Source organism: Gymnoscopelus microlampas (genome assembly GCF_963454915.1).
Source record: "Gymnoscopelus microlampas genome assembly, chromosome: 10".
Lineage (NCBI taxonomy): Eukaryota > Metazoa > Chordata > Actinopteri > Myctophiformes > Myctophidae > Gymnoscopelus > Gymnoscopelus microlampas.
Window position 1 is genome coordinate 37707881 of NC_139947.1, and position 25000 is coordinate 37732880.

A 25000-nucleotide genomic window follows, 5' to 3' on the forward strand; every position below is an offset into this window, starting at 1 on the left:
ATGGGGGTTGACGGCCAGATAAATATAATTTCCGGGGGTCCTTCACATGAAGAAGTTTGAGAACAACTGATAAAGAAACATATAGGTTTTTCAGAAAACTGTTAGGATTTAGAAGACATTCTTTTAGAATCGGCTTCAGGTCTTAATGGGTTAACTTTATTGTCACATCAAAGTAAAAACAGTGAGTGAAATTTGTTTTTGTGCGAGCTCCATCGTTTTTGTTACTTCCAGCATAAAAAGAGAAAGGAAAGGGGGGCTGCTGGAGCAACGGAAGAGACAGATCAATAAAAAAGACCGTCCTCTCCCCTTGCACCTCCTCGTGTCTCTCTAAGCCATTGGTGCTCAACATGGGCTTCAGGGAGCCTCAGGGGTCCACTTGAAAGGGTTCCAGGTGGTCCCCAGCTAAATGATGGATTGTTAGAGAAACCACATGGACCTTTATGGGTCTGTAACTCTGTGAGAATGTACAATATATTTTTGGGGCGGTGTAGCCGCCCCCTATAAGTGAGTTTTGGACACCGACCAAAAAATTTGTGTACCCCCTAACCCATCCATTGTTAATGCAAATCGATACTTTTTTCATATCAGCCAATCACATTAGAGCTAGTGTCATCACCACTAACTGTAATGTGATTGGCTGACTTTGCAAATTCAGGACTGTGATTGGCTAGCGAAACACATGACACATGTGCAGCCCTATGAATAGCAGTGAGTCATGTTGTGATGACCACACACCGCCCACTTCACACTGGGTGTGATTTTTTTTTTAGAACCAGGGCCTCGCTGAACCATCGCTACCCCAGGACGAGGCCTCTTCCTGGGGTAGCGATGGGTTCAGCGAGGGCCAAAATCATGGTTCTCCCCAAAAAATCTAAAATGTTTCTAAGTTTCTGCATGGGCTCCAGAGCCCCCCTGGAGGACCCCCGGCCGAAAATCTCAACTTTATTGAGAACCAGGATTTTGGGCCTCGCTGAACCCATCGCTACCCCAGGAAGAGGCCTCTGTCCTGGGCATAACTATCCGATGGCACAGGTGGGCCTTCCAGGCACCTGCAAGAAAATTCCCGGGGGCAGGAAGGCAGGCGCCCACCTCCTCGAGGGCCGTGGACACTTATAAAATGTTTAGATTTTTTTTTGAGAACCAGGATTTTGGGCCTTGCTGAACCATCGCTACCACAGGACGAGGCCTCTTCCCGGGGTAGCGATGGGTTCAGCGAGGGCCAAAATCATGGTTCTCCCAAAAAAATCTAAAATGTTTCTAAGTGTCTGCATGGGCTCCAGAGGTCCCCGGTGACCCCCTGGAGGACCCCCCGCCAAAAATCTCAACTTTTTTCAGAACCAGGATTTTGGGCCTCGCTGAACCCATCGCTACCCCAGGAAGAGGCCTCTGTCCTGGGCATAACTATCCAATGGCACAGGTGGGCCTTCCAGGCACCTGTAAGAAAATTCCCAGAGGCAGGAATGCAGGCGCCCACCTCCTCGAGGGCCTTGGACACTTAGAAATATTTTTGATTTTTTTTTTGAGAACCAGGATTTTGGGTCTCGCTGAACCATCGCTACCCCGAGACAAGGCCTCTTCCTGGGGTAGCGATGGGTTCAGCGAGGGCCAAAATCATGGTTCTCCAAAAAAAATCTAAAATGTTTTTAAGTGTCTGCATGGGCTCCAGAGGTCCCCGGGGACCCCCTGGAGGACCCCCGGCCGAAAATCTCAACTTTTTTGAGAACCATGATTTTGGGCCTCGCTGAACCCATCACTACCCCAGGAAGAGGCCTCTGTCCTGGGCATAACTATCCGATGGCACAGGTGGGCCTTCCAGGCACCTGCAAGAAAATTCCCGGAGGCAGGAAGGCAGGCGCCCACCTCCTCGAGGGCCCTGGACACTTAGAAAATGTTTTGATTTTTTTTTGAGAACCAGGATTTTGGGCCTTGCTGAACCATCGCTACCCCGAGACAAGGCCTCTTCCTGGGGTAGTGATGGGTTCAGTGAGGGCCAAAATCATGGTTCTCCAAAAAAAATCTAAAATGTTTCTAAGTGTCTGCATGGGCTCCAGAGGTCCCCGGGGACCCCCTGGAGGACCCCCGGGCGAAAATCTCAACTTTTTTGAGAACCATGATTTTGGGCCTCGCTGAACCCATCGCTACCCCAGGAAGAGGCCTCTGTCCTGGGCATAACTATCCGATGGCACAGGTGGGCCTTCCAGGCACCTGCAAGAAAATTCCCGGAGGCAGGAAGGCAGGCGCCCACCTCCTCGAGGGCCCTGGACACTTAGAAAATGTCTTGATTTTTTTTTGAGAACCAGGATTTTGGGCCTCGCTGAACCATCGCTACCCCAGGACGAGGCCTCTTCCTGGGGTAGCGATGGGTTCAGCGAGGGCCAAAATCATGGTTCTCCCAAAAAAATCTAAAATGTTTCTAAGTGTCTGCATCGGCTCCAGAAGTCCCCGGGGACCCCCTGGAGGACCCCCGGCAAAAAATCTCAACTTTCTATCACTCTTGCTGCACTGTGATTGGCTAGCGAGACACATGACACATGTGCATAGTCCTATACATTTTTATGCACTTAAAAAAAACACATTTATGTTTTTTTTAAGTGAGTCATGGGTCTATGATGACCACACCGCCCACTTCACACTGGGTGTGATTTTTTTCTATCAATTACTCACCCCTTGAAGCCTTGAATTCATGGGGATTTAGTTTTAGTTTTTGTCGCATTCCTGATCCAATATTCCAATATTTAATTAATTGTAAATAATTGTAATTGTAAGTAAATAGGGGGCCACTGCAAAACATAATTATTTATAAGTTCCAAAACAACTTTCAGTGTAATCACTGGGAGGCCTCTACTCTCCTGCTTAAGTGATCAATTTAAACTTAGTTTTGCTCTTGTTGAGATTAACCTCCTATTTACTTTACTTTAATGAATTCAATATTTGAATATTGGATCAGGAATGCGACAAACAAAAAGACACACACACACACACACACACACACACACACACACACACACACACACACACACACACACACACACACACACACACACACACACACACACACACACACACACACACACACACACACACACAAAACTCAATTAAAGATGGGGTAAGTTATTTTCTTTTGATACAATAAGTGCTAACTAGCTCCATCTGATATACTCATTGCTATAGAGTGTTTGTTCAGTAGCAGGAGTCTCCATGTCTCTCCAGCTCTTAAGGAAACAGAAAATGCATTTTCAGGTCAGGATACAAATTTGAAGAGAGAACTCACACAAGATACAGATTAAACAAGTGAAATTGGAAATGATGACACAAAGAAATGAGCAGACAAAATTGGAACTGGAACACTACAACATTTAACCTGATAAATGGGTTCTCTCCCCTGATTGGCTGAAATTTGCCAACCCACCTGAAAATGTATTATTAGAGAGCTCATTTTAATGATTATATCTTTAAAGGATTACTAAAGAGCTGGAGAGACAGAGAGACCCCTGTTACTGAACAAACACGCTATAGCAATAATTACAATCAGAATACAGTGCTTTAACCTTTTAACAAAAAACAAAAAAACGTTCCTTTAATAGCATCTGCGTTTTTGTTTTACCACCTGTTGACATGCATTCTATTATCCTACCTTTGTATAGCTTCTATAAGGCATTCCTTGAAAAACATTACAAAGCCTATGTAAATAAAAAATAAACATTCTAAACAGTCTATTTCTAACAAACTACCTACTTATGCACTCATACACCTTTAATGTTAATGTAACATCAAACAGAAAATGGTCAGGTCGGAGCATCTCTGTGCACATTCGCGATCGTGTTGCGACGTCATTAATATAGCTTATGCCCAGCTATAAAATCCGGACTCAGTGTTTCCCCTATATGCATTAAGCAGTGGCAGGCCGCCACCCCTTAAATCCGACCACCACAGTATCTGTAAAAAATAATATAAGGCTCAAATGCTCTCAGGCAGGATGCCATCTGTGCCATCACTAGTTGTTGATGTGTGACTGACTGATTTGTATACTTTTGTCTAATAAAAGTATATTTTCCTAAATCTGGAGACAATTCATATGTAAACTATACATATTATTACTTTGCACTGTACTATATAAGATATAAGACTTTGTGTTTGAGCATAAATATGCATTTTTGAGAACCCAAACTTTTCCCCATCTTTTTTTCCCACGTGCGCGCATGTGGCGCATTCCTCCCCCACACCTTCAACATCTGCCTAGGGGAAACACTGGGACTACAACACTGGGTCCCGGGGGAGACAACAAATGTATCTTTTGGGTCTTGAGCTGAATATTTTGGGAAGCACTGCTCTAAACTGTCCCCACAGTACCTTTGACAGCTCCCTCAGAGAGTAGCACCACGGATAGCTCCCTCAGAGAATAGCACCACGGACAACTCTCTGAGAGAGTAGCACCACGGACAGTTCCCTTAGAGAGTAGCACCACGGACAGCTCCCTCAGAGAGTGGCTGAGTTCAGTACTGCACTCCACTGGTCAGCACCATGGACAGCTCCCTCTGAGAGTGGCTGAGTTCAGCGCTGCGCTCCACTAATCAGTACCATACATAGACAGCTACCAAATGGATTCCCTCCCATTTCGCAACCTTTTTTGTTTCAAGGACCCCCAGTTTGATAGAAGGCGTTAAGCCACAGACCCACATTTGATATGATTTTCATCTCTGGGACCCCAATCTAAGTAAAAGTAAAAGTAAAAGTATCAATACTGCAATGTAGAAGTTACAAGTAAAAGTCCAGAATTCAAAATGTACTTGAGTAAAAGTACAAAAGTATAGGTATCAAAATGTACTTAAAGTACCAAAAGTAAAAGTACAAAAATGTTTGAAAATAGCAGATCTACGAGCTCACAACGCGTCGCAAAGCGATGCGTTGTGAGCTTGTAGATCGGCTATTTTCAAATAGCCTAGGTATAAAATAGGGCTAAAGTGGTTAATGTATGTTTTATAATTTAATAATTTCTATCTGCAAAGTAACTAGTAACTAAAGATTTCAAATAATTGTAGTGGAGTAGAAGCACAATATTTGCCTCTGAAATGTAGTGAAGTATATGTAAAAGTATAGACAATTGGAAATACTCCAGTAAAGTACCTCAAAATTGTACTTAAGTACAATACTTGAGTACACGTACTTAGTTACTTTCCACCACTGGATAATATACAAATGGAACCAAATGGACCAAACCATTTCACTCTCAGAGTTACAGACCTGTAAGGATCCATTTGGTTCCTGACTATATCAGTCATTTAAATGGAACCTGCATGGAACCTCCTCAAACACCCCTGAGGGTCCCCAGACCGCACGTTGAGAGTCACTGCCCTGACGGATAAGGCACTACAGCCTGAAAAGCCTTCTATTTATTCTATTCTTCCAGGTACTTAAAGGCATTCACCTGGTGTCCAAGGTCTAACGTAGCTACCAGTTAAGACAGCGAGAATGAAAGCCGAACACAGGTTTCCCTCTGTCTGCTATTATACCCCCTACAGAATAGAAATACATTCTGTATAAATCCATGTGTAAAGTCATATCAGAAAAAAAGGGATTTTCTCACAAACGGGTCCAAAAGGAAAAAAAGATCTTCTCAGCCAGCAGTCCCCAGCATGAAATCTGGGATCTTTGACATTAACCCATTAAGACCGGGAACGCATCTGTGTCATTTTAAGATTTCTTTGGCTATTCAAAAATAGCAGATCTACAAGCTCATAGCGCGGCACGAGTGCTATGAGCTTGTAGATCTGCAAATATTTTATTTTCAACTCAAATCTTTGCTTCTGGGGGTACCCGGAACAAAATCTTCTTAGATGGGAGGGGGTCTGCGGACAAATACATATTATTTTGGGGGGTCCTTGACATGAAAAAAGTTTGAAAATCATTGATAATATAGCAACATAAGTAAAAAATAAATTTAAAAAAACTTTAGATGTACAATGTGAATTATCTGCAGAAAAGCAAATAAACGCCTTTGTTCAAAAAAAAAAAAAAAAAAAAAACTTTAGGGAAAACAAACTGTTAGACATTTGTAAAATCCCCAGAAGCAAAGATCTGAGTTAAAACTTTTGCTTTAAAAAAGTATTTATATATTCAAACTAAAGATTTGCACACATTTTCACGATTTTTCCAAAACAATTGCAGATCTACAAGCTCATAGCGCGGCACTCGGTGCCGCACTATGAGCTTGTATATCTGCTATTTTTGAATAGCCAAAGAAATCTTAAAATGACACAGATGCGTTCCCTTCCCCGGCCTTAAAGGGTTAAAACTGTCGCGGGCTGCCAGCCATATAGAACATGCATAATATTACAAACAGTCAAATGCAGATTCAGACGATGGTGACTTGGTTTTCCACCAAAATGATGAGATTCCTTGATCAGTCTAATCTAAAACATTTCTATGTAAGATTAGATGAAGTGGCCAACAGATGACATGTGGAAGGGAATATTTGACACTGTAGTTCATTATGTGCATGCCGGCTCATGAGCCACAAGTTAAGCTCCTCTTTGTGCCTCTCTTCGCCACAGCTGCAGCTTGGCAGAGGACACAAGGCCAGCTCAGCCCGCAACGCACAAAGGCAGACGGAATGCTAATAAAGTTGGATTCAATCACATTGAAAGCAGCATTCTGGTAATTCATGGCTTTACAATCAGAATGCTATAGCAATGTATTCAAAGCCACTCTGCCACAAGTGCGATGGGAGTAGTTAAAAAAAAAGAAATAAAACAAAAAACGTTCTCTTCCCTGCAAGTATGCAAGGCTGCAGTATATGTGGCATTGGTTGAATTTAACCTATTAAGACCTGAGGCCGATTCCACAAATGCCTCCTAAATCAGTAGTTCTCAAACTTTTTCGTGTCAAGGACCCCTAAATTGAGAGAGAGAGAGAGAGAGAGAGAGAGAGAGAGAGAGAGAGAGAGAGAGAGAGAGAGAGAGAGAGATAGATATATGGATATATATATAATGTTTTGTGCCAAGGACAAGATTTTTTTCAATATTTTTCCAAAATGTTCAAAAATAGTACAATCTCACAGTGCGGCAAAGTCACACGCTGTGAGCTTGTATATCTGCTATTTTTGAAAACCACCGTTCTAAACCAATGTTCTAAACCCAAGAGTTTTCTGAAAAACGTATGATGCTAGCCTATATATATATATATAGCTCAAATCTAAAATGACACAGAGATGCTCCCCCGGCTTTAAAGGGTTAATGACACACTACTTGACATGAACGACCTTTAAGCTGAAAAGCTGCTAAATGCTAAATGCATTCACGGCTGTCAGGGCGAGGCAGATGAAGATGGTCCACCCAACTATATAGCCAGGTTCATGTTCTAGAGAGATAAATGGTAAATAGTGCATTCATATACAGTGCCTTTATCCAAAAGCACTTCACAATGTGCATTACATTCACAAACTGGCGTACCGAAGGCGAAGGAAACCATGCAAGGCACCAACCTGCTCATCGGGAGCAATTAGGGGTTTTAGTGTCTTGCTCAAGGACACTTCAGCACTCACCCAGGAGGAGCGTTTCTCAAGTGGCCGCTCTACCTCTTTTTCTTGTGATTTGGTGCTATATAATGCTATATAATAGTGCTATATAGTGGTTTGGCTTCCCTCAGACAATGCAGCAGCATGGATAACAGAATAATAATAAAAATCGTAAAAAGATTTACAAAAGAAGATCGTCAATCGTCATAATCGTTTCCATTTAGCAAAAAACAATTGCAGAAATAGCAGATCTACAAGCCACTATTTTTTGCACAATACTGATGTGGTTAAATAACCCTTAAGTGGGTTAATCGATTCGTTGATATACATTTATTTTTTTTATCATTAAGAATACGTACTCAATACTCAATTATTCGATTAATCGAAAAAGTAATTGTCAGAATAATCGCTAAGACAACAATCAATAGCCCTACAAACGTGTCCTCAGAGGAGGAGAGGAACGCCCTGGCTCAAGGTGACGCCTATGGATTAAGAGAACCAGCACTGAACATGAGCAACCATTCACTCCTACAGTATACCTACAGGAGGCCGTGTTACCAGTTAGGAAAACCACAGAAATGTGTCGCCCGTGACAGACATCTCGTGTCAACAAACAGCTTGAGGAAACACATCACATATGGTGCCCTATGTTTCAGTTGACTGGGTGACGAGGACAAAGAGGACACACGATTTTGGTCCAAATGATGTGTGCGTGTGCACGTGTGTACGTGTGTGTGTGTGTGTGTGTGTGTGTGTGTGTGTGTGTGTGTGTGTGTGTGTGTGTGTGTGTGTGTGTGCGTGCTAGAATTGCTAGTTTATATTCAAACTGAATGCATAATTGCATAATTAGGCACATTTGCATGTGTTTGCCTGACAACCTAATGAAGTAGGGGGGATGGGGAATGGGGGGGTAACTGGTGGTTCAATTAATGAGGACATAATCAGGGAGTAAAATATTTAAAAGAATATACACAGAGAGCAAGACAGAGAGAGAGACAGACAGACAGACAGACAGACAGACAGACAGACAGACAGACAGACAGACAGACAGACAGACATGACAAAGGCAAAGACATATTAAAGGAATGAAATGAAAAAAAGTAACTGGGAAGAGGAAAACATTACATCTAGTCTCATTATTCTGTGTCAACAGTTACTCACTGAACACTATGCGCACGTGTGCGCACGTGTGCGTGCGTGCGTGCGTGCGTGCGTGTGCGTATGTACGTGCGCGTGTGTGGATCGGTGCAGTGTTAATTTTGTTGACTAAGACTAAAAGACTAACATTTTTATATTTAGTCGACTAAGACTAAGGCTAAACTATTTCAGATGACTAAAATAGGACTAAAACTAAATGACGTGTTATTCAAAAGACAGAATTTGCAGTCAAAATTAACACTGGGTGGGTGTACGGTATGTGTGGGAATGCATGCATGCATGCATGCATCTCTGTCTGTCTGTCTGTCTGTCTGTCTGTCTGTCTGTCTGTCTGTGTATAATTTAGCCTCTCTGTTCCTTCATCAGCCTGTGGAGCATCATTGTGCTCTCTGTGCAGCCAGATCCCGAGGGTTGATTTAACTGAGGCTCCCAAAGTTAAATTAACACTCATGCACTTTTTCTGTGGCTTGAGGAATGAGCGAGGCAGGCCACAACCAAGGACAGGCAGGACTATGCTAGAAGATAGCAGAGATGACACACATGCACACACACACACACACACACACACACACACACACACACACACACACACACACACACACACACACACACACACACACACACACACACACACACACACACACACACACACACACACACACACACACACACACACACACACACACACACACACACACACGAGTTGAAGCTAATTATGTGGGCCTAATGACCGCAGTGATTGCTGTGGATACATTGTTGCTGATAAAGAAAGCTGCAGGGGCCAGAGGGTGAAGCATTGAAGCTCCCTTCAGCCCTAATGAGCCAGTCCTGACACCATTAACCCATTCAGACCTGTGAGGCCGATTCCACAGAATGCCTTCTAAAATCAGTAGTTCTCACACTTTCAAGATTCGTCTAAAATGTTCAAGTTTATGCGTGTGTGTGTGTGTGTGTGTGTGTGTGTGTGTGTGTGTGTGTGTGTGTGTGTGTGTGTGTGTGTGTGTGTGTGTGTGTGCGTGTGTGTGTGTGTGTGTGTGTGTGTGTGTGTGTGTGTGTGTGTGTGTGTGTGTCTCTCAAGCCCACTCTGGTTTGTTTAGAGTTCTCCACAAGACGTTTCCACAAGTGTAGAAAAAACATAGTGTGACAACCAGTAGTGAGAGTAATAATACGAGCCATTTTGAAAATGCACAACCAACCGTACCCTCTCTCCACCTACATGGTATTTTTTGTTGTTGTTGTTGCAGTATTTGTATGAGAGGATAGGACAGTGAAGGGTGACAGCAGAGACAAGGAATTGCATACAAAACAGATCCTGAACCCAGGAGTCAAACATGCAGCGTTGCCCTTTACTGTACATCGGTGGTTCTCAAACGTTTTGGGCGTAGCTCGGGCACCCCGGCCCTATACATCGTTTTTTTCATCCACAGCACCCCACATTACTTTCACTCTATAGCGCCTTATATTTATGGCATATTATACTACTTTGACCTTTAACATATCAGTAGGCCCGACCATAACTTATTCTTATTCTTATTAGTAGTAGTAGTAGTAGTAGTAGTAGTAGTAGTAGTAGTATTAGTAGTCAGTGCTGTAAAGTAACTAAGTACATTTACTCAAGAACTGTACTTACTTTAGTCAAATATAGACATCATATGAGTAACAATGCTGTTTTTCATTTCAGCATTTCAAAGAAAACTGGGCTATTGAGATAAAACTCAGAAGAACCTGTGGTTTAATTTAAAATTAGCTCAGAACTGAAAAGTACAGTATGTGAATATATAATCTACCCACAAGGAAAAGATTTTTCTGTGCACGGATCTGGGGCCGTATTAACGAAACATCTCAAGGCTAAAAGTAGCTCATTTAACTGGCAGATTTAGAGGTGATTCTTGATAATAATGGGCGTATCAGTCCTAAATGTGTGAGTCATATATATTTTAGGTGTAACAGTAATTCACAACGCAGGTTATCACTAAAACCAGCTCCTAAGTCAATAAATTAGGGTAGTTGGGACATTTAGATCACTAAGACAAAATGACTACACACTTAACAATACAAAACGATGTTATGTTGGTGTCTTAAATTATATATTTAAATGTTTTTGTGGTTTTTTTTTGTTTAATCTTCATATGTTGACCATCACACATCACGTAAGATCAAGTACAAGTTTGTCTCACACTAGAAAGATGCATTTTCTGGTCTCATGAACTTGAAGTGAACAAAGGACGCAAGCCTGTTCCATAATTGTGTTCTTGGTATTGATAAATGTCCAATAGCATCCGTAGCAATGAGGCCAGAAGTTATCTTCGTTTGAAGGACCACAATGGGGTCAATATATGTCATTGTCTATTCACAGCTTAGGCCATAAATCATAAATAAACAAAACATTTTGCTGTGAATAGCTTTTTTTTCTTTTTACATTTTCTCAGAAGTTTTTACATTTTGTCAGAATTTAAAAAAAAAATGTTACTGGGCTGACTTGAATAATTTAGTCAGTGTTGGCCAAACATCATTAAAAGATAATAAGTCAAGGAAGTTTAGTTCATAAAATATATTTTTTTCCTCCAGGGAGTGGATTTAGAAATAAATATCCTACCCTTTTTATGAGCTAAGGAAGTTTAGTTCATAAAATATTTTTTTTTTCTCCAGGGAGTGGGTTTAGAAATAAATATCCTACCCTTTTTTTTGCCAGTCGGACACAGCCATGTCAAATACAACCTGGATGGTGAAGTACAGTAGGTAGAATGGAAGGCTGGTACTAGAATGACCTACTCTACAGTAAGTTATTCATCTTAAAAAGGTTAAATGAGTGATCGTAGAAAAATCTACCAATACATAAGGCCATGGCATATTGGCTAATTTAACCTCATCTAAACAGTGACCTACCCTGCCAGGGTCCGAGTACACTGGCCTGTCAGCCACGGCACAGGATTTCTGCTCCTTATGCATTGGAGTGTTGATTTCGTCAACTAAATCATGACGAAAAATGTTCGTCGACTACCTTTTTTCACTGACGAAAACTAAGCTATGATGACTAAAACTAAGACTAAATATATTGTCAATTTCGTCAACAAATAAAAACTAGACTAAAATGTTAGTGAGGGACTAGTGGAGAAGAGATCCAGTAGAACTAAAAAGACAAGTCATTTTATGTCCGGTTGCGCTCGGGTATTGTATTCTGAAAATAGCAGATCTACAAGCTCACAACACGTCGCGCTGCGACGCCTTGTGACCTTGTAGATCGGCTATTTTCAGCATGGAAACAAGTGTAAAATCAGGCATTACGACGCCATCAAGGCACCGCCAAAATACACTTTAGTCGACTAAATCAACTGTAGATTTAGTCGACTAAAATCTTAAGGTATTTAGTCAACTAAAACTAGACTAAAACTAAAACATTTCAGATGACTAAAATATGACTAAAACTAAATGGAATTGTATTCAAAAGACTATGACTAAAACTAAATCACAATTTGCAGTAAAAATCAACACTGATGCATTGGATGGATGCTAACTGACACACTGACAACAAAGTATGGATTATTCTGTTTGATCAGTTGTACGTCATGGAGGCTCAGCCATGAAGACGGTAGCTGTTTTCACATCAGATTTGGCCTGAGTCCCAGACTATGAGAAATTATGCAGCTGAGATCCCGCAATCTGAGGGATTTCTGGTGGTCAGCGTGCCCCCCCCCCGGGTGATCAATGTCACCCCCCTGCCAGGTAAGTATGAGTTCAGATTTGGGCTGAGTTTTGTTATTGCAGTTCACAGTCTGTATAGGTTTGCTGCAAATTGTGGTGAGTTTAGCAAATGTTTGTGGATGTCTGGTCACCCTAGTGAGAGATGCACAATCAGGCGTACATTAACACTGAATTTGCTGTGTAGGGACAAAAGTACAAAAACTAATTCTTCAGTAGTCATTACAGTCTAATCTTACTGAAATGTTGTAGTACTAAATGAGAACTGAAAAGGAATACCGCTATACATTTTTTTTGTTTCGCAACACAGATTGTGTTATACAAAACACTGGTTACCAGACCAGTTCTTGTAGCTATCAATTACAGTATAGTGCATACATGGGCACCTGGCGGCCCAGGGGGCCACATGCGGCCCCCACCTTCACTTAATGCGGCCCAAAGGTTGATTTCAGCTGTTACAATTCCAAACATGCAAACATGACCTGCTTTAATGACTTCAGTCTATATTAGTAGCTTAATGACTAGTATAACAATTCTATTGTCTTTTTTATGTCCAATGTATTTGTATTTAAGTTCATAAAGTTAACATAAATGTAACTAAATGCATTTGAAATTAAATACAAATTTTACTTTTCAGGATTCCATTTGAAAAATAGCACCAAAAAAAATCAGGATTCCAATTAAAAAATAGCAAAAATAGCAGATCTACAAGCTCAAAGCGTGTCACGCTGCGACGCGTTTTGAGCTTGTAGATCGGCTATTTTTGCTATAGTTTTGTTTGACATAGAATGGTGAAGTATTACATTACATTACAGTAAAGTAAAGTATGGCATCAATTTACGAAAAAAAGTTAAAATACAGAGAAAAGAGGTGTCTGCCCGACAGTATATGCAATGTGGAAATAAATATAGTGGCCCTCTCCATCATCAAAGTTGCCCAGTGCTTGCAAGTGCAAACACAAAGAAAGTTTTGGGGGGAAAAACTACAATTTATTGATATTTCATTCAGGTTTTCAAATGTTCTTGGCTTCTTCAGGGTTTGAAAATATGAGGGGAACCTGGGCAGGGAAAGATATAAAAGCCAACACATTCACATCAAGCTCCAGAGCGATAAGCGGAAGATATACTGTATGTGCTATACTGTAGAGATCTATCCCAAAGCCAGAGAATATAGCTTCAGTTGAAAACTCAACATTTTGGAACACCAACAGAATGCTCACGTTTAAGTCTACATGTCTCATTTTGTCTAAGTGCGTGCGTGCAGGCACGTGTGCTTGCATGCAAGTGGGTGCATGTAAGCACTATGCAACCATAGGAGTTGGGCATTAACAGTGTTGCCAGATTTTGTGAGAGAAATAAGCAACCAGGTCTAGGAAAACAAGCCCAAAAGAAGCAACCACAAGCACTTTAAACCTAAATTGTCTATTTGAAATTAGCCGATCTACAAGCTCACATCACATCACGATGCGACAATCTGCTATTTTCAAAACATCTTGAAATAGAATGTGGAATAGGCCTATGTGGAAGATTTTTTGAAACATTCTAGTAACAACACAAATCTGGGGCTCCGTGGTACAAAACATTTTCTAATGGGGGGTTCGGGACGAATACATATTAATGTGGGGGTCCTTGACAAAATATTTGAGAACCACTGGTTTAAATAGAAACAAGCCGCAACCTGCAACTACCAATATATTTACAAGCAACTTCACAGAAAAATATGCCCAAAGTCGCTTATGATAAGCACAGCAGACATGGCAACGCTGGTCATTAACAGTGTAAATGAAGGGAAACATGTAATGACAAGCCCCAGAGTCACTGATGAGGGTGATGGATGACTTTCAACTCAAATAGATGGCAGTCCATCACTCAGCTCTCTCTCTCTCGCGCGCACACACACACACACACACACACACACACACACACACACACACACACACACACACACACACACACACACACACACACACACACACACACACACACACACACACACACACACACACACACACACACACACACACACACACACACACACAGAGAGAGAGAGAGAGTTCTAGCAGGAGTACTGTATGCCTCTGCCGTGGGCGTCCTGGAGCAGACTGCAGACCCCAGCTCTCTGGTTCACCTTGCCAGACCACAGCTGGAACCTCAGACCAACATGACACAGCCTCCCTGGAGCGATGTCTACATAATGTAGTACCCGCTGCAGTCAGAACTGCAGACTCACTCGTACTTTTCTGATAGAAGACTCATCTCTTCAGGCTCAGCCTCACCCTCACTGTCCCTGAACCCCTTTTTGCCACCTTCTCTCTCTCGATTGATGCTCTAGCACAGGGGTCTTCAACAGGGGGTCCGGGACCCCTAGGGGGTCCTCAGAGTTACTACAGGGGGTCCGCCAAATCTTTGTGTGATAAGATTTTTTTTTACCTCAACCACTTGAACCCTAGCATCTCTTTTCTGAGGAGAACTTTAGCCAAAAATAGCAGATCTACAAGCTCACAACGCCTCGCGCTGCGAGGCGTTGTGAGCTTGTAGATCGGCTATTTTTGGCAATAGGTGTTAGGTGTAGAGGGAAAAAAGAGCAGACCAAGTAAACAAAAAAAGTTGAATCTGAAACACAATTGTATACAATATAAAGGGGGTCCCTGCTTCATCTCTCTCTCAGCTAGGGGGTCCTTGGCCTGAAAACGTTGAAGACCCCTGCTCTAGCAGCCATTGGTGGAAAAAGTACTCACATTTTTCACTTAAGTAAAAGTATCAATACTGCAATGTAGAAATACTGTTACAAGTAAAAGTCCGGAATTCAAAATTTGCTTAAGTAAAAGTACAAAGGTGTTGGCATCAAAATGTACTTAAAGTACTAAAAGTAAAAAGTACTCATTATGCATGATTTATCCATATTACATAACGTAATTTAGATAGCATTTAGACAGATGCTAGGTTCATGGTTTACGTGGTATCCTAGTTTCTTGAGGCACTACACTATGTATGTGATTATTTACCTTGCTTGGATCAGAGCGACCGTTAAAGGTGTAGTTCACCCCGAAAATAAGTTATTTTCTTTTAAATTTTACATTATCACACACCCCATGAAGCCTTGAATTCATGGAGTGTCCTACTGAGCAGCCACACCGGTCATTAAATTAGCGGCTTAGGAATTTAAAACAAAAAAGATCTCCATGAATTCAAGGCTTCATGGTGTGTGTAATTGATAGAAAATGTGTAATTTTTTGGGGTGAACTACTACTTTAAATACCTAAAGTGTACATATACACACATATTGCATTAAAACAATGTATGCATATTTACAATGTGCAGATCTACAAGCTCACAACGTGAGCTTGTAGATCGGCTATTTTCCAGTGTTTGACATCGCCACACAACTAAGTATAAAATAGGGGAAAATCAAACCCCAACCCCCTAAACCTAACCTCTAAACACAGTAAAAAGGTCTAATCCTGAACCTAACCCCAACCTGAATCTTTTTCTAATTGTAAACGTATCTCAAAAAAAAATCTTGTGAGGACCAAGAAAATTATCCTCACAACATCTACACACACACACACACACGCACACACACGCACACACACACACACACGGTGCAACCCCCGACATTTGTCACGGTCTCAGACACACAGCAGGCTCTCCTCTCTCCCCGTATCACTGATTCCACCTCTCTGCACTCTAAAAAGCGTAGACATAAAATGCGTATGTCCTAAAAAAAAAAAAAGCCGCTCCGCATTCCATTGGCAGGCTCTGGTGGCTGCCTGCAGTGAGCCCAGGCCCCATGGGGGGAATGAGTGGTCACTCTGAAACGTGTATAACCCACATAAAGGAATTGTTTCTGGGAGATCAGAGACCGTAAATTCATTCCTCGCCGCCAGCTCTCTCTCCTCTTGTCCCATCTCCCAAAGGTGAGCTATAACTTTCTGACACACACACACACACACGCAGCGTTTTTTCCGGCGCGAGCGCACACACAGCCACGCTCGAATCGCTCGTGTAGAGTTTTTCAGTTGAGTTGAACACACGTTTTTTTATACCAGCACACGCACGCACACACGGTTCCCACAGTTTTCTGAAAAACGTATGTTTCTATATCAGTGGTGCTCAAACCTTTTCATGTCAAGGACCCCCAAAATGATATGTACTGTATTTGGCCGCCGACCCCCCATCTCAAAATATTTTGTTCCAGGGACCCCCAGAAGCAAAGATTTGAGTTACAAATGTTCGCTTTAAAAAATATATATTCAAAGATTAGCACACATTTTCACAATTTTTCATAAATAGCAGATCTACAAGCTCATAGCGCGGCACTCGGTGCCACGCTATGAGCTTGTATATCTGCTATTTTTGAATAGCTAGAGTGTAAAATAATAGCTCAAATAAAAAAATGACACAGATGAGTTCCAGGTCTTAATGGGTTAGCTGAGAGTGGTAACCTGGTGACATGTTGTACCCTCTCAGAGTTAAATGAACACACAGGATTTTACAGTGCAGTATATAGCGGCAATAACAGAAGTTTGCCTCCTGTGGCAAAGAACGGTGTTGCGGGGCAGAACAGAACAGAACAGATGCCGCCCTGGGCCACTCACAACTCCAGGGTTACTTTACACTGAACAAACTTCATTACTGTTTCTATTACCCAGGTACACAGAGCCATGGAAAAGTACTTTGTGGACCACTGTTTACCCAGCACCTTGGTGCCCCCCCCCCCACACACACACACACACACACACACACACAAATTGTTTCCATTGACTGCAGAACAGGGAAAGAGTGCCCTGCAAACTTCTGAGCATCAATTCAACTCTGAGATAGGCCTGTCACAATAATTACATAATCGTCTAGTCGCAATTATTTCATATAATCGCAATTTTTTTTTTTCATAATCGTCATAATGAATTCCATGTTAAAAAAATCATATTTTTAAAAAATGTCAAAAAATAGTGGAAATAGCAGATCTATAAGCTCAAAACGCGCCGCGATGCGACGCGTTTTGAGCTTTTAGATCGTCTATTTCCACTATTAATATTCATCTTTAAGTATAAAGTAATTCAATATGTGTTATTTGTCATATCTGACCTGTGCAACCTTTGTTTACGAAAACTAAAAGACATACAGAAATATACTTTTTATTCATAATGTTCCATTAATTTTCAACGACAGAAACACAATTAAATCGTTAATCGCAATTATTTGAGTGATAATGAATCGTCAACTTAAATTTGTAATCGTGACAGCCCTAGACAGAGCGCAATTTGGTCAAATATACAAACGATTAGAAATTGTTCGATACAAAATAAAATATGCCTTCATCAGAGCCCCAATGATGATGAGGTGCTTTGCTGAATGCCGATCCACATCTGTATCACCCAATGGTTAATCTCTTGAGAAGTATTTTTCACAGCTATTTACCTGAATAATCTAATCCAGGGGTCTTCAACGTTTGCAGGCCAAGGACCGCCTTGGCTGAGAGCGAGATAAAGTAGGGACCCCCATTATATATAGTATAAAATACTTATTTTTTCATAGATTTCATTGGCAGCTTCATAGACTTGTTTCACAGCACTATCATGTTGGATTCATGTTAATGTGTATTTACAGACATTTAACCATGCTCTTAAACAATACTATAAACCTGACATTTCACTCTGTACTTAATCTGCTCTTTTTCCCCCTACATCAAACCACTTTAGCCAAAAATAGCAGATCTACAAGCGCACAACGCCTGTGTGCTTGTAGATCTGCTATTTTTGGCTAAAGTTCTCCTTAGAATAGGGATGCTTGGTTGAAGTGGTTAATGTAAAAATCACACAACGATTTGGCGGACCCCCTGTAGTAACTCTGAGGACCCCCTAGGGGTCCCGGACCCCCTGTTCAAGACCCCTGATCTAATCAATCACGTCATAACATGCAATGGAGTGACAACTAAGTTACGGGGACCACACTTTTCTAGTGGTCGGTTCACAGCAAACGTACGTGTGTCTGTCTAGACTAGAGAGTGTCTCTACCATCCAGCAATATTCAGACATTCATTTGGATGAGTGCTTTCTCTCCACAGGGCATGAAAACCAATCACTGAATACATGCCATATGTCCATCCCACAGGCACGCCTTGGCCCACGTTGGGCACAGTTAAGAAATTGAGACGAAAATCCTGGAATGGGCACGGTTAAAACCTGGGGAGTAGCTGGGATTTGTTCCCCTGTGGGAGCCCCATTTTAATGGTGTGACGCACGCGCGCACATGCATGCGCACACACACGCGCATGTGCACAAGCACACAGACCAGAGTGATAGTCTTGAAACATTAATTTTAGTTAGATTTGTTTTACTTACGCTTACGAGTGCATGAGTAGTTTTAGTTTTTTTGTTAGGAACCGACTGGTATAATTGCCTACTATAGCATAAACAACATACAGAGCAGTTTGCGTACATATTGTTGTTTTAGCTGTAGAATACAACTCTCGTAGACGTATTTATGATTCTGACGTTTTCAATCTACGAGAGTTGTAGGGTTCACGCCCCATGGAGACAGGGACTTTCTGCACTATGCCCCGTAGACACTCCAAACATGTACAAATTGAAAATATAGGTGCTTACCCCCAAGCCCCAAATGTTAACTGTCTCTACGTGGTAGTAGTTTAATGTAATAATCCATATCTTTCAATAAAGAAGTGTTTTAATGCCGTCTGTGGCCGAACGCCATTTTTTCACCCTCGTTTACTTCCTGTTTACATTTAGTGTAATTCCGGGTTTCACCGGATGCGCCCCGTCACTATCCGTCACTACCGCCCATTGGGAACTTCCGACAAAATCGGCCACAGACGGCATTAAAACACTTCTTTATTGAAAGATATGGATTATTACATTAAACTACTACCGTGTAGAGACAGTTAACATTTGGGGCGTGGGGGTAAGCACCTTTATTTTCAATTTGTACACGTTTGGAGTATCTGAGGGGCATAGTGCAGAAAGTCCCTGTCTCCATGGGGCGTGAACCCTACAACTCTCGTAGATTGAAAATGTCAGAATCATAAATACGTCTACGAGAGTTGTATTCTACAGCTACTGTTGTTTATACTGTGTGTTTGTGACAACGTACACAGTGAGTGACAACAAAAGTACACAATGACACCAGACACCACTTCAGTGGATGGTGTCCCGAAACCACAGTCTAGCGCGCACGTGCGACCACCACCTGGTTAAAACCGTGGTGCACTAAACCATTGGTTCTCAAAGTGGGGTCCGGGGACCCCCAGGGGTCCTTGGGGGGGGGGGGGGGGGGGGGGTACCAGGGGGTCCCCAGCAAAATGTGTTATATAGTGTCACAATAATTTTAACCTTTTATACTTCTATACTTACTTCTGCTAAAATAGCAGATCTACAAGCTCATAGCGCGGCACCGAGTGCCACGCTATGAGCTTGTAGATCTGCTATTTTTGAAAAATCTTAAAAACCTGAATGATTTTTTTTTTAAGCGAACATTTTTAACTCAGATAGGGTCCGCGGCCAAATACATATAATTGTGGGGGTGAAAACGTTTGAGAACCACTGCACTAAACTGCACAAACTGTGTGCAAATGGAAAAAAGATCTACACGTTGATCTACAAGCTTGCAATGCGTGGCATTGCATTGTGAGCTTAGTAGATCTGCCCTTTTCCCTGAATAGGGATGCCAGCCAGGGTTTTATAATGGTTAATGATATTTGTCAGTCTTGGGACATGTCTATACTTGCCAAAAGTGAAAATTGCTACTTCTTCAAAGAAAAAGCAAGTAAGATCTCGTCTCTGTCGGGGTGGAAACCTCATGTGTGCCAAAGGTGTTACTTTTGAGGATTCAAATTCAAAAACAGCAAAATTAGCAGATCTACAAGCTCAAAACGCTAGCTCAAAAAGTTAAACTATGGAGATAAGAGGTTTCTGGCCAACAGCAAATATCTGTAAGATTGTGCTCATTATACACAGTACAAGGTTTTGGACAAATAATGTACAAGGCTTCCAGCTGACAGTGACGATATACAAGACCTTGAAGTCAGTAGTAATGGATTCGAATAAAGCATTCAAATGTGTATCTATATGAGAGATTTTAAGAGAAGTGTAGAATCAAGAGTTTGTGGTGAAAGAGACATTGGTTTAGACTAGAGCAGGGGTCTTCAACGTTTTCAGGGCAAGGACCCCCTAGCTGAGAGAGAGATGAAGCAGGGACCCCCTCTATATTGTATAAAATTGTGTTTCAGATTATACTTTTTTTGTTTATTTGGTCTGTCCTTTTTTCCCTCTACACCTACTGTATACCTCTTTGCCAAAAATAGCAGATCTACAAGCCCACAACGCGTCGCATCGCGACGCGTTGTGAGCTTGTAGATCTGCTATTTTCAAATATTTTAGTACTTTTACTTTTGGTACTTGAAGTGCATTTTGATTCCAATACTTTTGTACTTTTACTCAAGTAAATTTTTAATTGTGGACTTTTACTTGTAACAGAGAATTTCTATATTGCAGTATTGGTACTTTTACTTAAGTATAGAATTTCAGTACTTTTCCCACCACTGGTATATACAAAGTTCACTCTTTCCATTGGGCCAAATGAGACGTATAAGACCATCCATCACCACCACACTAGGAGCAACATGCATGTAAACAGCCAGCCTGTGTGCGGCTTCACCACTTGAACACCGGATTGCTATTCGTGCAGCTTAGTTCACAAACTGCTCACATAGTAACTTACAATCGATAGCTAAAGATTGGACAAGGAGGCCATGCCGTTATTAGAGACTCTATACGTCTTGTTTAGACGGCCAACAACACCCCACACTAAGCACACCAACAGCGTAGCTACAAAATGCCATTTGGGAGCAGAGTCGATGTTTTTTTTTTCTTCCCCCTTTCTGCTATACCCATAGTTCCCTGTATACTACATTCTTACAACTCAATCTGCTTTAGAGCAGTGGTTCTCAAACTTTTTCATGTCAAGGACCCCCAAATTGACACTTTTTAGCCCGCAGACCCCCATTTGAAAAGATATGCCAGCCAGGCCCCCCCACCCCCCCAATAAGAGAAGATTTTTACGCCTCTAGCAGTGATTTTCAACCATTTTAAATTCAAGGCCCCCCAGTTTGACATGCATTATAGGCTATGGACCTCCATTTAATGGCCTTTCTATCTCTGGGACCCCCAATTTATATTGTAAAATCAATGTTAATGTAACTCTGAGGGTGTACAAATGGAACCAAATGGACCCGTCCATTTGGTTCCATTTGTACACTCTCAGAGTTACAGACCCATAAGGGTCCATTTGGTTCCTAACTATCCATCATTTAGCTGGGGACCCCCTGGAACCCCCTCAAGGACCCCTGGGGGTCCCCAGGACCCCACTTTGAGAACCATTGCTTTAGAGCAGCCGTGTGAGACTCAGAGGGCCCCCCAGTTCGATCCTCGACTGCTCCAGGCGTCGGTGTCAAAGTGTCCCTGAAGAAGTCACTTATCCCCCCTATAGCTGCTCACCTGAGCAGCACATATATTTTTTATTGTTCCTGCTCAAACTGCTGCCATCTCCCTCCTATCTTCCCCACGTGTCAGTTCTCCATCCACATTGTCCATACATTCTTTTCTAGCTTCCAGACCTCACTCCACTTATCTGTCTTTTCCTGTGACGTTTTGAATTCAAGAATGCTCGCTCCAAAAAAACGCTCGTCCCGGGTCAAATCCGGCGACCTCAGAACGGTCGTCACCAAGTATTCCTAAATGTAACCTCAGTAAAACTATGCCTAAACCTAACCTTATTCCTAAACGTGACCTCAGTAAAACTATGCCAAAACCTAGCCTTATTCCTAAATGTAACCTCAGTAAAACTATGCCTAAACCTAACCTTATTCCTAAACGTGACCTCAGTAAAACTATGCCTAAACCTAACATTATTCCTAAACGTGACCTCAGTAAAACTATGCCAAAACCTACCCTTATTCCTAAATGTAACCTCAGTAAAACTATGCCTAAACCTAACCTTATTCCTAAACGTAACCTCAGCAAAACTATGCCTAAACCTAACCTTATTCCTAAACGTAACCTCAGTAAAACTATGCCTAAACCTAACCTTATTCCTAAACGTAACCTCAGTAAAACTATGCTTATAAACCTAACCTTATTCCTAAACGTAACCTCAGTAAAACTATGCCTAAACATAACCTTATTCCTAAACGTAACCTCAGTAAAACTATGCTTATAAACCTAACCTTATTCCTAAACGTAACCTCAGTAAAACTATGCCTAAACCTAACCTTATTCCTAAACGTAACCTCAGTAAAACTATGCCTAAACCTAACCTTATTCCTAAACGTAACCTCAGTAAAACTATGCTTATAAACCTAACCTTATTCCTAAACGTAACCTCAGTAAAACTATGCCTAAACCTAACCTTATTCCTAAACGTAACCTCAGTAAAACTATGCCTAAACCTAACCTTATTCCTAAACGTAACCTCAGTAAAACTGTGCCTAAACCTAACCTTATTCCTAAACGTAACCTCAGTAAAACTATGCCTAAACCTAACCTTATTCCTAAACTTAACCTCAGTAAAACTATGCCTAAACCTAGCCTTATTCCTAAACTTAACCTCAGTAAAACTATGCCTAAACCTAACCTTATTCCTAAACGTGACCTCAGTAAAACTATGCCTAAACCTAACCTTATTCCTAAACGTAACCTCAGTAAAACTATGCCTAAACCTAACCTTATTCCTAAACGTGACCTCAGTAAAACTATGCCTAAACCTAACCTTATTCCTAAACGTAACCTCAGTAAAACTATGCCTAAACCTTACCTTATTCATAAACTTAACCTCGGTAAAACTATGCCTGACCCTAAATGTATTCCTAACCTTAACCTCAGTAAAACGAATATAAGAACCAATCGGGGGCGAGCGGTCCGCGAAAAATATGGGGGCGAGTGTGTTTTGGGGCGAGTGTTCTGGTTACCCCGGTATTTCCCTTGACAACACTTTTGAGGGCAGATAAAGAGAAGGAAAGTGGCTATAGTCATATAAGTAGGTACAATTGCGAATTGTGGATGAGTTGAGAATTTCAACCTGTTTCTATATTCAAAAAGGTAGTGCATTACCAAAGGTGCGACTGCAAAGCCATGACATATAAAACATAACATCTAAAATCAGTGGTTCTCCATATATGTAGATCATCAATCAATCAAACTGTATTAAAGACACATGATCCAACATAAAAAATAACATATGGACGTATGGACAAATGGACTCGTAATTTGGAACCCCCTCCTCAAGGAACCCTGAGGGTCCCTGGACCCCAATTTGAGAACCACTGATGAAAATGAATCTCCAGTAACAGTTGCTATGATTCTCTTAAATCTTCCCTATAGGGGTGGTCAAGGCGGAGCAGAGTCTAGTCATGGTCTAAATGTATGCATGGTTTCTTTGTCTAGCCTGGTGTCTTATGTATTTGTAGTTGTACAATTGTTAGCTATTTATATTGTTTTTGTACTGCCCATTAACTGCCCCCACACACATATCAAATCCCTACCCTAGTGTGGAAGGCACACCCACTCTTTTCCCACAAGGACATTTTCAGGTACTTGGACTGACATGCATTAGGACACTTTTGCCACAAATACTCAAGTAAAGTACAAATGCCTAAAAAAATTACTTACAGTACTTAAGGCAAAGTACTTAGTTACTTTCCACCACTGTACGGGGAGGGAGTGGTCGGTGTGTGTCAGAGACACAGTGCTGTTTGAGTGGAAACAAACATGATGACACATGTCTTCTCTCATCATTCCAATCAGTGAAACACCAAGTCGTGTTATATCTCCCATTAGCACCGCTGGAAATATCACAACCCACTAAATCAACCAACAAGAAGCAGGATGACAGCTGTGTAGCCATGCACCGACATACACCATAGGCCCAGAATAGAGCCTATTCCTCCGCGTGTGTGTGTGTGTGTGTGTGTGTGTGTGTGTGTGTGTGTGTGTGTGTGTGTGTGTGTGTGTGTGTGTGTGTGTGTGTGTGTGTGTGTGTGTGTGTGTGTGTGTGCGCGCGCCTGCCTGCGTGAGAGATTAAAGAGAGGAACATATGAATCAACCGCATTCATGTGTCTTTGCCATCAGAGAGAATTACAGCTGCGATAATATCCTGTCAGTCATGATGTAGTAGATGTTGTGATATATAAGAAGATATATGTATATCCACTGTCTGCCACGGACAGCAAACATTTTGTCATCACCATTTCAACAGCATGCAGTGTGACCAGACCAGCTCAGCTCACCTGGCTTTACATTACATAACCAAATGAATCATTCACTCAAGGTGATGATGATATGAGGTGCGCAAAATGTTTGTCAAGGGAAAAAAATGAACCGCAATAAAGAGACTATTATACAATCACTGTTGTAGGGCAGGTGCAGTAGGATACGTTACATATACCCCCACTTTTACCCCCCCACAACATAATACACTTTTATATATCTGGCTCTGCCGATATGAAAAGTGTATTATGTGTGGGGGTGTCAAAGTGGATACAGCCTATCCTATTCGGCACCCAAAGGCAAAAAGGCGTACCTTTCAGTACAACTACAAGGTCTCTCCTATATTATTCATA

The 25000-nt window shown here is 41.6% G+C and overlaps 1 protein-coding gene across 1 annotated transcript in view; it reads right to left on the bottom strand.

Annotated features, from left to right (window-relative positions):
• The window catches only part of LOC311052829 (chemokine-like protein TAFA-2), a 167234-nt gene that overhangs the window by 142083 nt on the left and 151 nt on the right, over window positions 1–25000 (bottom strand). The gene's annotated exons all lie outside the window — the stretch shown is intronic.